At 39.4% G+C, this 12,437-nt stretch overlaps 1 pseudogene; it reads right to left on the bottom strand.

The window, feature by feature from the left end:
• Nucleotides 1-201: 201 nt before the first annotated feature.
• Nucleotides 202-11,659, bottom strand: LOC101413736 (protein tyrosine phosphatase type IVA 1 pseudogene; annotated as a pseudogene).
• Nucleotides 11,660-12,437: the final 778 nt, after the last annotated feature.

Below are 12,437 nucleotides of genomic sequence, written 5' to 3'. Positions count from 1 at the left end.
GAGAGTACCTTGCCTATTTGTCCCTAACGGCAGTCCTTCTAAGGAAAAAAACGTAGAATAACACATCCCTGTGCAATTATTATTTAGCAGCTCTACCAATGCAGGTGAATAGATCCACATGAAAAGTAGTAATTATAGCTGCATTGTTTTAATCTTATTGTACATAAGTTTTTGAAAGAATAAAATATTAAAAATCCTTAGTTCATGTATTCATATTTTATTTGTCATAATTTCATTTTCTGGTACATTGAGAATGATTCCTAATGTCTCATAAATTTATACCTTTAGAAATTATTCTAACAGCAAAGTGCATAATTGTAACATAGTCTCTATAACAGTGATAATATTATAATAATATTGCTATGAAGCTATTCTCTTTATTTTTAGTAAGTTATTCCAACAGCAAAATTGATTCTGGCTCATTTTCAATCAACTGGGTAAATAATTTCAGAAGTTTTGGGGATAAAATACTCAATAAATTAATTCCAAAAGTGATTTATTATGCGTTAAAATAAAAGTTCAATATGATGGGCTGGAATTGAGAGTCCAGAAATAAACCTGTTCATCTATCATCAATTGATTTGACAAGGATGTCAAGACTATTCAGTGTGAAAGAACAATCTTCTTAACAAATGGATATCCACATGCAAAAAATGAATCTGGCTCCTTACTACACACCACATACAAAATTAACTCAAAATGGATCAAAGATTTCAGTTAAGAGCTAAAAACTATCGAACCCTGAAAAAGAAACATAGGTGTAAATTTTCAATGACCTTGGATTTGGTAACAGTCTCTTAAATGACACCCAAAGCACAAATGACCAAAGAAAAAATGCACTGGGGTTCATGAAAATTAAAAGCTCTTGAGCATCAAGAAAGTGAAAAGATAATCTACAGAATGGGAGAATATTTGCCAACCATATATCTGATAAAGATCAAGTATCAAGAATATATAAAGACTTAAAGGCTTCTTTAATTCAACAAGACAAATAATACATTTTAAAACTGGAGTTGAGTAATTTCTCCAAAAATACAGAAATGGTCAATAAACACATGTAATGACACTCATCAACATCATTAGTCATTGGGGAAACACAATTCAAAACCACAATGAGATACCACTTCACACCCACTAAGATGGCTGTAATAAAAAATACCAACAAGGTAGCGGATATTGCTCAAATGGTTGAGCTCCTGCCTCCCATGTGGGACGTCCTGGGTTCGATGCCTGGTACCACCTGAAAAAACAAGAACAGACAACAAGCAAAAACAAAACAGGCAAACCAACTCAGGGAAGCTGATGTTGCTAGGTGGTTGGGTGGCAGCTTCCCACCTATGAGGTCTGTTTCAATCCCTGGCCCCTGCTACCACACACACACACAAAAAGGTCAATCATGCCAACTCTTGGCAAGGATGTTGTATTAGTCAGCCAAAGGGGTGCTGATGCAAAGTATCAGAAATCTGTTGGGTTTTATAAAGAGTACTTATTTGGGGTAGAAGCTTACAGGTACCAGGCTCTAAAGAGTCCAACTGAAGGTACCATAAGAGGTACTTTCTCACCCAAAGTCACTTGCCACATGTTGAGTAAGATGGTGGGTGATGTCTGTGAGGATTCAGCTTTCTTCCTCTTAAGAAACTGTGATCCCAGCTTATTCCAGTCTCAGCTGTAGGCTGGGATAAGTCTCATCTCTCTTCTGGGGCTCGTTTCTCTCTGGGCTCAGAGGCAGCTGCAGGCTCTCAGGCTCATTCTCTTCCCGGGGCCTCTGCTGTGTCTACAGAGCTGTCTCTATTCCTCTGTGTTCTTCTCCTGTGTATTTACTTCCTGGGCTCCAGCATCAAAAACTCAAACTCTCTCTTCTGCCACGTCGTTTTCTCTGTGAGTCCCTGCCCCCTTGGTGGGTGGGAACTCAACATCCTACTGACATGGCTGAATCAAAGCCCCAATTTTAATTTTATGAAGTAAAATTGAAACCTCTGAACCTAATACAATCTAATATGCCCAGGGGAAAAGACCAGTTTACAAATATAATCTAATGTCTAGTTTTGGATTTCATAAACAATATTAAACTGCTACATATGTGGAAAAATCAGAACCTTCATACATTGCTGGTGGGAATGAAAATGGTGCTGCTCCTAAGGAAAACAGTTTGTGCAGTTCTTCAAAAAAGTTAAACATAGTATTGTCATGTGACCCAGCAGTTGGACTTCTAGGTGTATAGCCAAGAGAACTGAAAACATACATGCAATAAAAAGATGTGTTCATGAATATTCATAGTGACATTTCTCCACCTCAGAGCGGAAACACCCAAATCTCCATTTGCTGGATAAACAAAATGCGGTATAGCCATACAATGGAATTTTATGCAGCCATAAAGAGGAATTAAGTGCTGATACATGCTATAACACTGATGAACCTTGAAAACTTGTCAAGTGAAAGAAGCCAGGCACAAAAATCCATATATGACATGATTCTACTTACATGAAATGTCCAGAACAGGCAAATCCATGGAGACAGGAAGGGGATTACTGCTAGGCCGGAGCTTGGAGAAGGGGGAAGGGAGAAGGTCTGCTTGCTAGGTCTGGGGTTTTCTTTTACAGGAGATGAAAATGTTCTGGAAATAGATGGTGATGGTTGGACATTTTGAAAGTACTAAAAACCACTGATTAAAAAAAAATCCCACTTAATTGTAATAAAAAACAAACATACATTTCTCAATTAAATGTATTGAATATATATAAAAGTTTTTTTTTTAATCATACATTACTTAATATATTTGGTTCATAGTAATGCAATCATACAGTATTTGTCCTTTTGTATCTGGCTTGCTTCACTAAACATAATGTCCTCCAGGTTCATCCATGTTGTCATATGCTTTATGACTTCATTTCTTCTTACAGCTGCATAATATTCCATCATGTGTATACACCACAGTTTGTTCATCCATTCATCAGTTGATGGACACCTGGGTTGTCTCCAACTTTCTGCAATCACGAATAATTCCTCTATGAACATCAGTGGGCAGTTGTCTGTTTGTGTCACTGCTCTCAGTTCTTCTGGATGTACGTCCAGTAGTGGTATTGCAGGGTCACGTGTTAAGTCTATATTCAATACTTTAGGAAATGCCAAACAGTTCTCCACAGTGGCTATACATGAATTGTACATTTAAAAATGATTAAAATTATGAATTTTACATTGTGTGTTATCTCATTTATCTTTGATTTTGGAGTCACACAAAAGGAAAAGTATTTAACCTCTAACCAATGGACAAGGAATAAAGCCTTACTTTCCAATCTGTAAAATCAGTACAGTAAGGTTAATTTTGTACATATTTTGTTAAGGATTAAATTATTAGTAGAAGATAACACACAACTGGTACTATGTAAATCAGGGATTCTTAACCTTTTATGTTCCACAGACCCTTTTGCCAATCAGGTTAAAACAACGTACCCCTTCTCAGAATGTAGCGGCAGAAAGTTTTACAACACCCAACTAGTGTTGGGTCTAGCACCTACAGTAATTTTGAATTATGGATGAGTGTAAGCAATTTTTTGAGATATGCAACACTGTAATTTGATATGCAATGAATACTACTGCAATTTATTGCATATATTTGTAAGTGAAGGAAATGCTAGATTTCAGCTAGAGGTCAGAAAATAAAGATAAGAAGTTGACTTTTTTCAATTCAACCTCACAGAACCCCTAAAATATTTCCATTGACCCCTTGGGGGTCCATGGACCCCTGGCTAAGAAACCCTGATCTAAATGAATGGCATCATCATCCTTCCTGTTTACAAGAAAGAAACTTGGAAATCACCACAGATCTCAACCCTTTCCTACCCTGTTGTATAGACTTTGAGTTCTAAATCTCTCTCTAGTTTATTTCATTTTTTTAATGACAAATGCAGTTCATTTTTTCTTTAGATGTTTAAGCTCCCACACTAGGTTTTTACAAGCTTGTGATCACTGACAAATTACTGCTCCCACAGAACTATAACCACACATTCCCAGACAGTATAAATATGTGGTTAAACTAACATTAATACACAATACCAATTTATCAATTATATAAAAAAATTATCAAGTTACACAGCTCAAAAGATATATAAAATTTTAGATAACTTCTGAATTCATTAGCAGAAACCTACTTTTTTAAAAAAAAGATATTAGCAAGAGAAGCAAAAAAGTCATATTTCAAACCAAAATAATAGCTGGTAAATACATTCCAATACGTACAGAAAAACTTTCAAGAAAATTCTGAAATTTTATGATTAAGAATTAGTGTAGCCACCATAACAAAGCATCTCTACCTTTTAAAATTTTTTTTACTAAATTAAGAGCATATTCTACATATTCTGCACAACGAAAACAACCTTTAGTTACAAAATCAGTAGCCCTTCCCCCTTTCATTTGTCAGGCCCTCCCAGTTAAGCTGCATCCCAAAGTGCAGAAAACAAATTAAGTGTAAGGCTTTTTTATCTGGAAACATTAAGACATGTGCTTCTATAAAAGGCAGATATTCAAAATTGAGTTTATATCTAAAGTCATAAAATGAGATTTATACGTAGACACTAAATAATCACTGTAAGACTCAGTAAAATTCTAAAAATTCAAAGTTACACAAAGCTGGTGTATATTGGTACAAATGTGGAAGATATAAACATAAAGTAAACAGGTAAATAACCAGATAGGTCTTACTTTCAATGTCTGAAATGACTGAAGGAATAAAACACATAAGGTCTAGAGTATTCATAGTCTCTGTGATGTTAAGTTCTGTGTGATACTAAAAATATGCAAGTGCTGTGTTTAGTATTTTGGAAACTAATCTTGCTAATGTCTTCTATGATTGATAAGATTCGGGCATGGGAGTAGATTTAAAGAAGATATAACTCAATACTGCATGATTTCAGGAAAGGCCAATTGTTACAGATGATAAGCCCATTTTAAATGCTGAGCAGCAGCAATCTTCGGCTAAGTGTCCAAGCAGGCTGTCAGACTTGCAGCATGGTAAAACAGCTTTCTAATGCTCCTAGAGAAACTTCATTTGATTTCATTTGACATCTTGGCTGATAGGACAAATTAGCTCCTCTCTCAAGTCCCACTTCCAAGGCAATGGCATCGGGCAATCCAATTTTACTGAATGGAACACTTGCTTCTGTGACCACTGGAGTCTTTGAAGCGCAGCCGCATTTTAGGACGATACTTCTCCAAAAACAAAAGCTGCTTGCTGTTGAATGCTCCTCGCCGCTTCTGTCTTATGAACGCCACTGCATCTTCGTATTTCATTCCACCTTCAATCAAGGCGAGGGCAACGAGCACTGGGGCTCTCCCAAGACCTGCAACACAATGCACAGCAATGCAGCAGCCGGGCTCTTCACGAAACCTGGTCTTCACAAGACTCAACCAGTCATCGACAATCTGGTTGGATGGTGATGTTCCATCATCGAAAGGCCAGTCGAGAACACGGATGCCTTCCTTCTCCACAAAAGCTGCGTTGTAAGTTGCTTCACATACCCTGACGACTGTGGTAACTCCATACTTCTTAAGTTCCTCTATAAATCTGCTTAAGGTTGCACTGGCTGGATTGTGTGTGATAAGAAATCTCATGTTCTTGTACGTGACTTCCACAGGAGCTGGGCGGTTCATTCCAGCCATGTTAATTTAGTTAAAAAAGATTCAAAAGGTTATGAAAGAATTTTAAAAATCGAATACAGAAATGATGTAAAGAAATTGAAGTCTACTTCAAAATACTCCACTTGAAGTTCTCAGTGCTTTGCGTGTCAAGTTGGGAGTAATGGGAAATGAAATGAGCCTAACAAGCAGCAGCCCGTCTTCAGTCCAGTAATCCTGAGGCAAAAGAAAGTGCACTGAGGTTTACCCCACGCAGGTCAGAACTCTTGTAAAATTCACCACTTCCGTGTCCAGGTTAACCACTCGTACGGGGGTTTCTTGGGGAGTGGTAATGACTTTCTACAGTTCACTTGTCTGCACAGAGGTCATGCGGTGCAATCTCCACTGCCCTTCAAAATCCCATAAGCGTGTGCCCAGCAACAGCACAGAAAGGGCCGTGTTCACTCCTTGAAGACTGTGGCTTAATCACACAGCTGGTCCGCGGGGATGGCCAGACAGGTGGCTGCCGGGCTGCGGTGGTCGTCGTGGGGGCGCGGTGTCCTGGGGCGGCCGCAGGCTCTGCCCCGTGGGGAGCTCCCAGCAAAGCGCGCTCAGCCCGAGCTGCCGAGGAGGGAGCCGGTAGGCGCTCCAGGCTCTAGTATATCTGTAGTTACTCTCCTCTCCGCTCTTACCACCTGAGAAAGAAAGAAAGAAAATAATAACACAGAGCAGCCCCTGACAGTTGAAAGCTGCCCTGACCCTTACAGCTAAGTCATTATTTCCCTATTGGACAAAATATAATCTCAATTCAGACAAGTTTTCTCTGAGATAGTGATAGGATGAGTGAAAGCAGGGACATTCATATTTTTTTTTGCCTGAAGCACTGACAGAAGCAAAGTCACTAAGTCACCCACAAAAAACCAAACCCTCTCTCTCTTGGCTAAAATTAATAACTGCTGCTGCCTTACCACTTACAGCTTATCCATGTTCTAGTCTGCTATCCCCATAGTTAAAATGAATTGACATACCCAACCACAGGATTGATTCTACTCCCTGACAATATCCAATCTAAAAGAGAAGCCCCACGTCTCATGGCACCCCCCCCCCCAATTTGTGTTTTCTCTTGCTGCAACAAAGAGTTCCTCAACTTGTTCAACAGCACGTGGATTCCTGGCTATCTCTGGTTGGAGGCCATCTAAGCGTCTCTGTTCAAGCTAACAATACCTTTAGTTTAGTCATTTGCAACAGTCTACCGCGTTCACTAATTCTTTTTACATTTTACTGGGAATCACTCTGTAATGCTTGCTTTTAAGATTTCATGAGAAATAAATACTGACTTTGCTAACCACTCATTCTCTCAGATATTTACTGACCACCTACTATGTGCATAGAATTCTGATCAACATCATAGATATTGGGAGAAAAAAAAAAAAAAGAACAAGGTTGCTACCCACAGATTGGTGCCTTCAGGAAGCTTACGTTCCAGCCAGAAGGACAACCCATGTACATGGAGAAAATAATATAAGTTTTTTAAGAGAGTTTGGCCATTTTTCTTCACAGAAAGTGCTATTTATGTTCTTTGGTGATTTAAATTAGTGTTCCATTTCTCAAAGATACAAACACAAACATAATTTTAAGCCTTTTTATGCACCTTCAAAACCATGTAGTATGATTTACAAAGCTAATCATTCATGTGGTAATAAAAGCGACCATTCTCACTTCTTCCTTACTACTAGAGCAACTCAAGAGATTAAATGTTCTTAATCTTAGAACTTAGTTCTGTTTAAAAATATGGTTAGTTATACACTTAACACTTTAGTTCATATTATGTATAATAATATAGTGGGGTTTTTTGTTTATTGTTTTGTTTTTTAGCATGTACTGGAGATTGAACCCAGGACCTTATATATGGAAAGCAGGAACTCAACCACCGACCTAAAACTGCTCCACTACAGTGGTTTTTAAAATCACTTTAAATACTCACAGGGCAACCTTGCAAGTAGATCTAACCAATATAAAACAAATTTTCTTAAATAGTCATCATACTTCAATGCTGTTTACAGGCTTAACCAAATTCTTTTAGACTTTTCAGCTTAAAATCCCAAGAGTTAGAAGGTCAGATACTTTAAATTGCCTTTACATATAAATTATCCTGAACTGAAATCAAAAGTATTAATATAATTGTTTTGAGTCACTTCATTATCTATACATTTAAGTCCAATTTTTAATTTACTCAACCTCAGAGATGTAATGTAATATTTAAGATGACTGGGTTTGTCTGAGGTTACAGGGCTGAAAATTCAGGAACTAATGTGGTTGCTTATCATCGGAGGGTTAGAGAATCCAGATCAGAACATGGAACCTGAGAACTGCATAGCTCCAGCTTGTTCTATCAGAGTAAGAGGTTTACACGAAGTGCCCTTTCATAGGGTTGATTTGTCAACAGGAGATCCCTAGTACTCTTGGCAAGTAAATTTGGGCAGACAGAATTTAGCAGCCCCTCCCATTTTTTCAGCTTCTTCCTACACCACTTGACTGGACTCAACCTGTCTCTTCACTGATTGATTTGTTTCTGGAGTCCTTCTACAGTGTTGACCACAATTCCATAGCCATTCTAATGATGAGAAGTTGAATAACAATGGAAATATAATGCTGTTTGAGAAGTTGCCTATGACTTGCCCCAAATAAGTGACAACAGTAATGCTTTGGATTTTGAGAAGGAATAGTTTGTAGTGCACTGAATGGATCAAGAATGGTAGAAGGTTATGCTGAAATTTACCTGGACCTTGGAAAGGACGTTTAAGAAATTCTTTAATATGTATCTAAAAATCTCTGTGAATGGAGGGATGACTGACTCAGTTTCATGTTTGAATTTGATGAAAAATATTTTTTTCACAATTGATGATACCACTATGATGAAATAGTCAACCTCATATACTTTTGTTGGAAGATCAACTGATACGGTATTTTAAAAATGCATAACCCTTAACCCAGCAAAGGTAGAAGAAAGGGAACTTTCACTTTTTACTCCATATACTTCTGTGAAAATGGTGTAACTTGTAGCTTTTCAATAATTAAATTAAATCAATACCAATTAAATACTTAAGACTCAAAAAGAATTTCATTCTCCTATATTCTCTGGTGTTTACTTACTAACACAGACTATTCCATAGCTTTAAGGAGCCGGGAAAATTCTAGTAGTATGCGTCTAATAAGTGGTCTTTCTTTGAGTAATATATTTCCTATGTGCAACGATCTGGAACAACAACCATAAAACTATGCATAAAGGAGCCCTGCCCATAGCATTCCAACAATGCAAAGAAACCTGGACAGGACGGCCTCAAGTGCTATTACACCTTGTTCCTCAAGTGGCTTACAAAAAACTTGTTGAGGGTTGGACAATTTGCAGGAAAGAGTGCATCAGTCAGGATTTACCCAGAAAACCCAAATCAGTACATATATATGAAGGAACGGACTGACACAATTGTAGGGGCTGGCAAGTCTGAACTCCTAGGCAGGCTGTCTGGAAGGGAGCAGGTCGAAACTCTCCAGTACGAGGAAGATGCTGGCCACGAGGAAGCTGCTGGCCACGGCAGAATTTCTCAGGGAAGCTGCAGTCTGATCTTAAAGCCTTTGGACTGATTGAGTTAAGACCCACCCAGATTACCTAGGTCAATCCCCCTTACTCAAAGTCAACTGATGTAGAACTTCAATCGTATCCTCAAAATACCTCCACAATAACACCTTGATCAGTGTTTGATTCAATAACTGGGGACTGTGACCTAACCAAGCTGACACAAAACTATCACAGAGTTAACAATTCTGAAGCCAGAAAATGTGCTTGTCACAGTGCTAGTTTGCTTTACAAACTTTTCCTCATGCAGTCATTACAATGTAACCCCAATTTTAGCTTTGCCAAGGTCTCATAGCTGGTAAGTGGTAAATGAAAGATTTAAACTTAAGTGCATCTGACTCTGATGGGTTTTGTTTGTTTTTTCGGTTAAAAAATATTTATTTGATAAAGTTCTGTGATTTACATTTCAACATTTCATCACCTGCAAAAGTTAGGAAATAATTCATGGGCCTAAAGTGTTTCAGAAAATATTTATGGTTCATAAAAGTGTACATTCGGCTAGCTTGAAATGAACATATTTTAAGAAAGTTCAAGCACAATTTCACAAAATATATTAATTTTGCTGGGAATATTTACACTGTAAAAGGTTCTCCAATTTACCAAAGGTTCAACACTAAACTATTTCTAAGTTGTAATTATTTTTTTTCCCATCTAAAAAAGGGGTAAGACTCTTGCTGAACCGACTCAGGGTTGCTTCTGTTGTAAGCGTGAGGATGAGAGGGGATGTGTTATTTTATGGAGAAAAGCTGCTGGGCAGACAATCAATAGGTGCTCCTGGTAGAAAAACTTAAATATCAGGCTCAGGCATCATCTGCATTCACTTGTTAGTTATTTTTTTTCTTGAACATCCTCATTCACAAACATATATTACAAAGGTGAATACTTAAGTATCGTTTATAGGACTGAGAAAAAAATTATTTTTTGAAACACTGGAATTATCTTACGGAGAAATTATTCAGTGAAAGAAACCCTTACATTGTTAACTTCGATTAATATACTTGCCAACGCAAAAGCAAATCACTACCGCCCGTGTTTTGAGTCTACTGCTGCACTTTTCCACCAGAGAACACATAGCTATTCCCAGGAAGATGGAAGGAGTAGTTGGGCCCTAGCATTATAGAGTTATAGTGCTGGCCGTTCCCGCCTCTTTCCCTCTTCCCAGACTTCCAACCAGCTGGATGTACATTTAAGTTATTTGCACAGCTAAGTCAAATATTTCAACTTATATTTCCAAGGTTCTTTAAGAGTTATTGCTTTAAGACAAATAAATGCAAGTAATTAGAACTTAAATACAATTCTAATTTTAGTTCAACTTTTGCTTGTTAAAAATAAAACAAAACCTACAAACACACAGTCCCAGGGTTTTCCCAAACCAGTCAACACTTCTTTGGCAATGTTAGAGTAATATGACTTCCATGCTAATTAGATATTTTTAAAAAACATCTAAGAAAGGAGTTAGGTGGAAAAAGGAAAATAACTAGAAATGTGTTAGAGAGCCTAAGAAGTCTTTTAAACAAACCACTTAATTAGAAAACACATTAAACGAGCAAACTTAATTTTTCCCATAAATGAAGTTGTCATTTTTTTTTTCAGTTTTGCAAAGACAGTTATTACAAGAAAAACTGATAGTATGTAAAAAGTAAGAGTATTCTGCAAAACAAGTTAGGAGAAAAGATAATCAATTATAGTCTTGATTTGATGGGGGAAAAAAAAGACAAAAAACAAAAAAACTCAAAGGAATACATAGAAATAGCAATGCCCCTTAAACATGTTGAATGGGGCTTTATAGACATGGATTCAAACTAAGTAAAGATACTTCCCTCTTTAATATTTATGCACCATCTGTCAATTATAGGTATTATCGGTTACATTAAATTAAAGCAGAAACAATATACCCTTCAATTAGATTAATTCCGAAAAAAAAAAAAGGTACACGACAACGAGAGTTAAACGATATCTTTGAGAGAGATTCCTATACACCAAACTCACTAGTTCTGTCAGAGCAGCTACAAGAATACACATCACAAGCTATACAGAAAAATAAAATTCAGTTAAGAGTGGAGAAAGCAGGGCATTTCTTAACTTATCTCGTGAGCGCTGTGAACCCCAAGACAGCAGAATCAAAGTAGGGAGCTTTTTGGCAAGCTGCGTGTCCGGCCTGAGGTGGCGCGTATCTGTAAAGCTCAGACAGGCGGACTCAGGCTCCGGGTGCGCCCGCGGGCGGTGCGCCTGGGAATCCGCAGGGTGGGCTCTGTCGTCACTTGATCCCGCGGGCGGCCAGTCCGGGGACAGCTCATCCTGCTCGGCCCAGGTCATGCTCGTGACCACACGGCCGCTCTGGCCCGGGGGCAGCTCCGTGCTGAGGTTCAGCCCGGCCTCACCTGCCGTCTCCGGGGGTAGCCTGGACCCCGCTCCGCCGAGGGGTCAGCGCACCGTGCGCCCCCCGCGTCGTCCCCCTACTGGTGCGCCCGGCAGCGCCTCCAGCTGGTGCTTGGCTTTGCCCATCGAGGGGAGATCGCCCCCGATCGCGGTGTTCAAATTCCGTCCACCGACCTGGCCACACCTGCCTTGGACTTAGTCACCTCCCCGAGGTCCCCGCCATCTGGCTCTGCCGCCACCGCGTCGACCCCCGCCCCTTGCGCAGGAATGTCCCCGCCTGGTTCTTGGGCGGACGGTGTTTTCCGTGGATCTTCGCAACGTGCCTTTCCCAGTGGCCTTTCCTTCATGGCTTTTTGACGTGTTCCTCCTTGTCGCATTCCTTGGCACTCCTGCCCAGTGCTTTGGCCGCGAGCTTCGGGCTGAAGAGGTGCTGCTCGGGTGGACAGGGTCGGCGCCTCGGGTCGGCGGCGGGGACTGGGTCTGCGCGGCTGGGGCGCGGGCGGACGGGGTCCTGCTCGCCGCGCCGCAGTTTTGTTTAGGTCCCGCTCTGATTCTGGGGTTTATGATTATTCCACTGTAGCTCATTTAGTTGCAGATAACAGAGACCTACTCAGGTTAGCCATAAAAAGGGCAAAGAAGTCAGAAACTGAGAGAGTTCTAATGGATGGTTACTTTTTCTATTTCATTTTGGGACCGCAAGGCTTCTGTCTCCCCTGAGTACATCTTTTTCGACCCAAGTTTCCTTTGTTCACCTCTCTTACTAGCCGCCTTCCCCTGCTGTCTCAAAGTTTCTGCTCTATAACAGTTTTATAAC

This window comes from Dasypus novemcinctus, chromosome 20 (genome assembly GCF_030445035.2).
Source record: "Dasypus novemcinctus isolate mDasNov1 chromosome 20, mDasNov1.1.hap2, whole genome shotgun sequence".
In the NCBI taxonomy this organism is placed as follows: domain Eukaryota; kingdom Metazoa; phylum Chordata; class Mammalia; order Cingulata; family Dasypodidae; genus Dasypus; species Dasypus novemcinctus.
The sequence above is the reverse complement of the archived record's forward strand: the minus strand, read 5'-3'. Positions and strand labels throughout refer to the sequence as shown.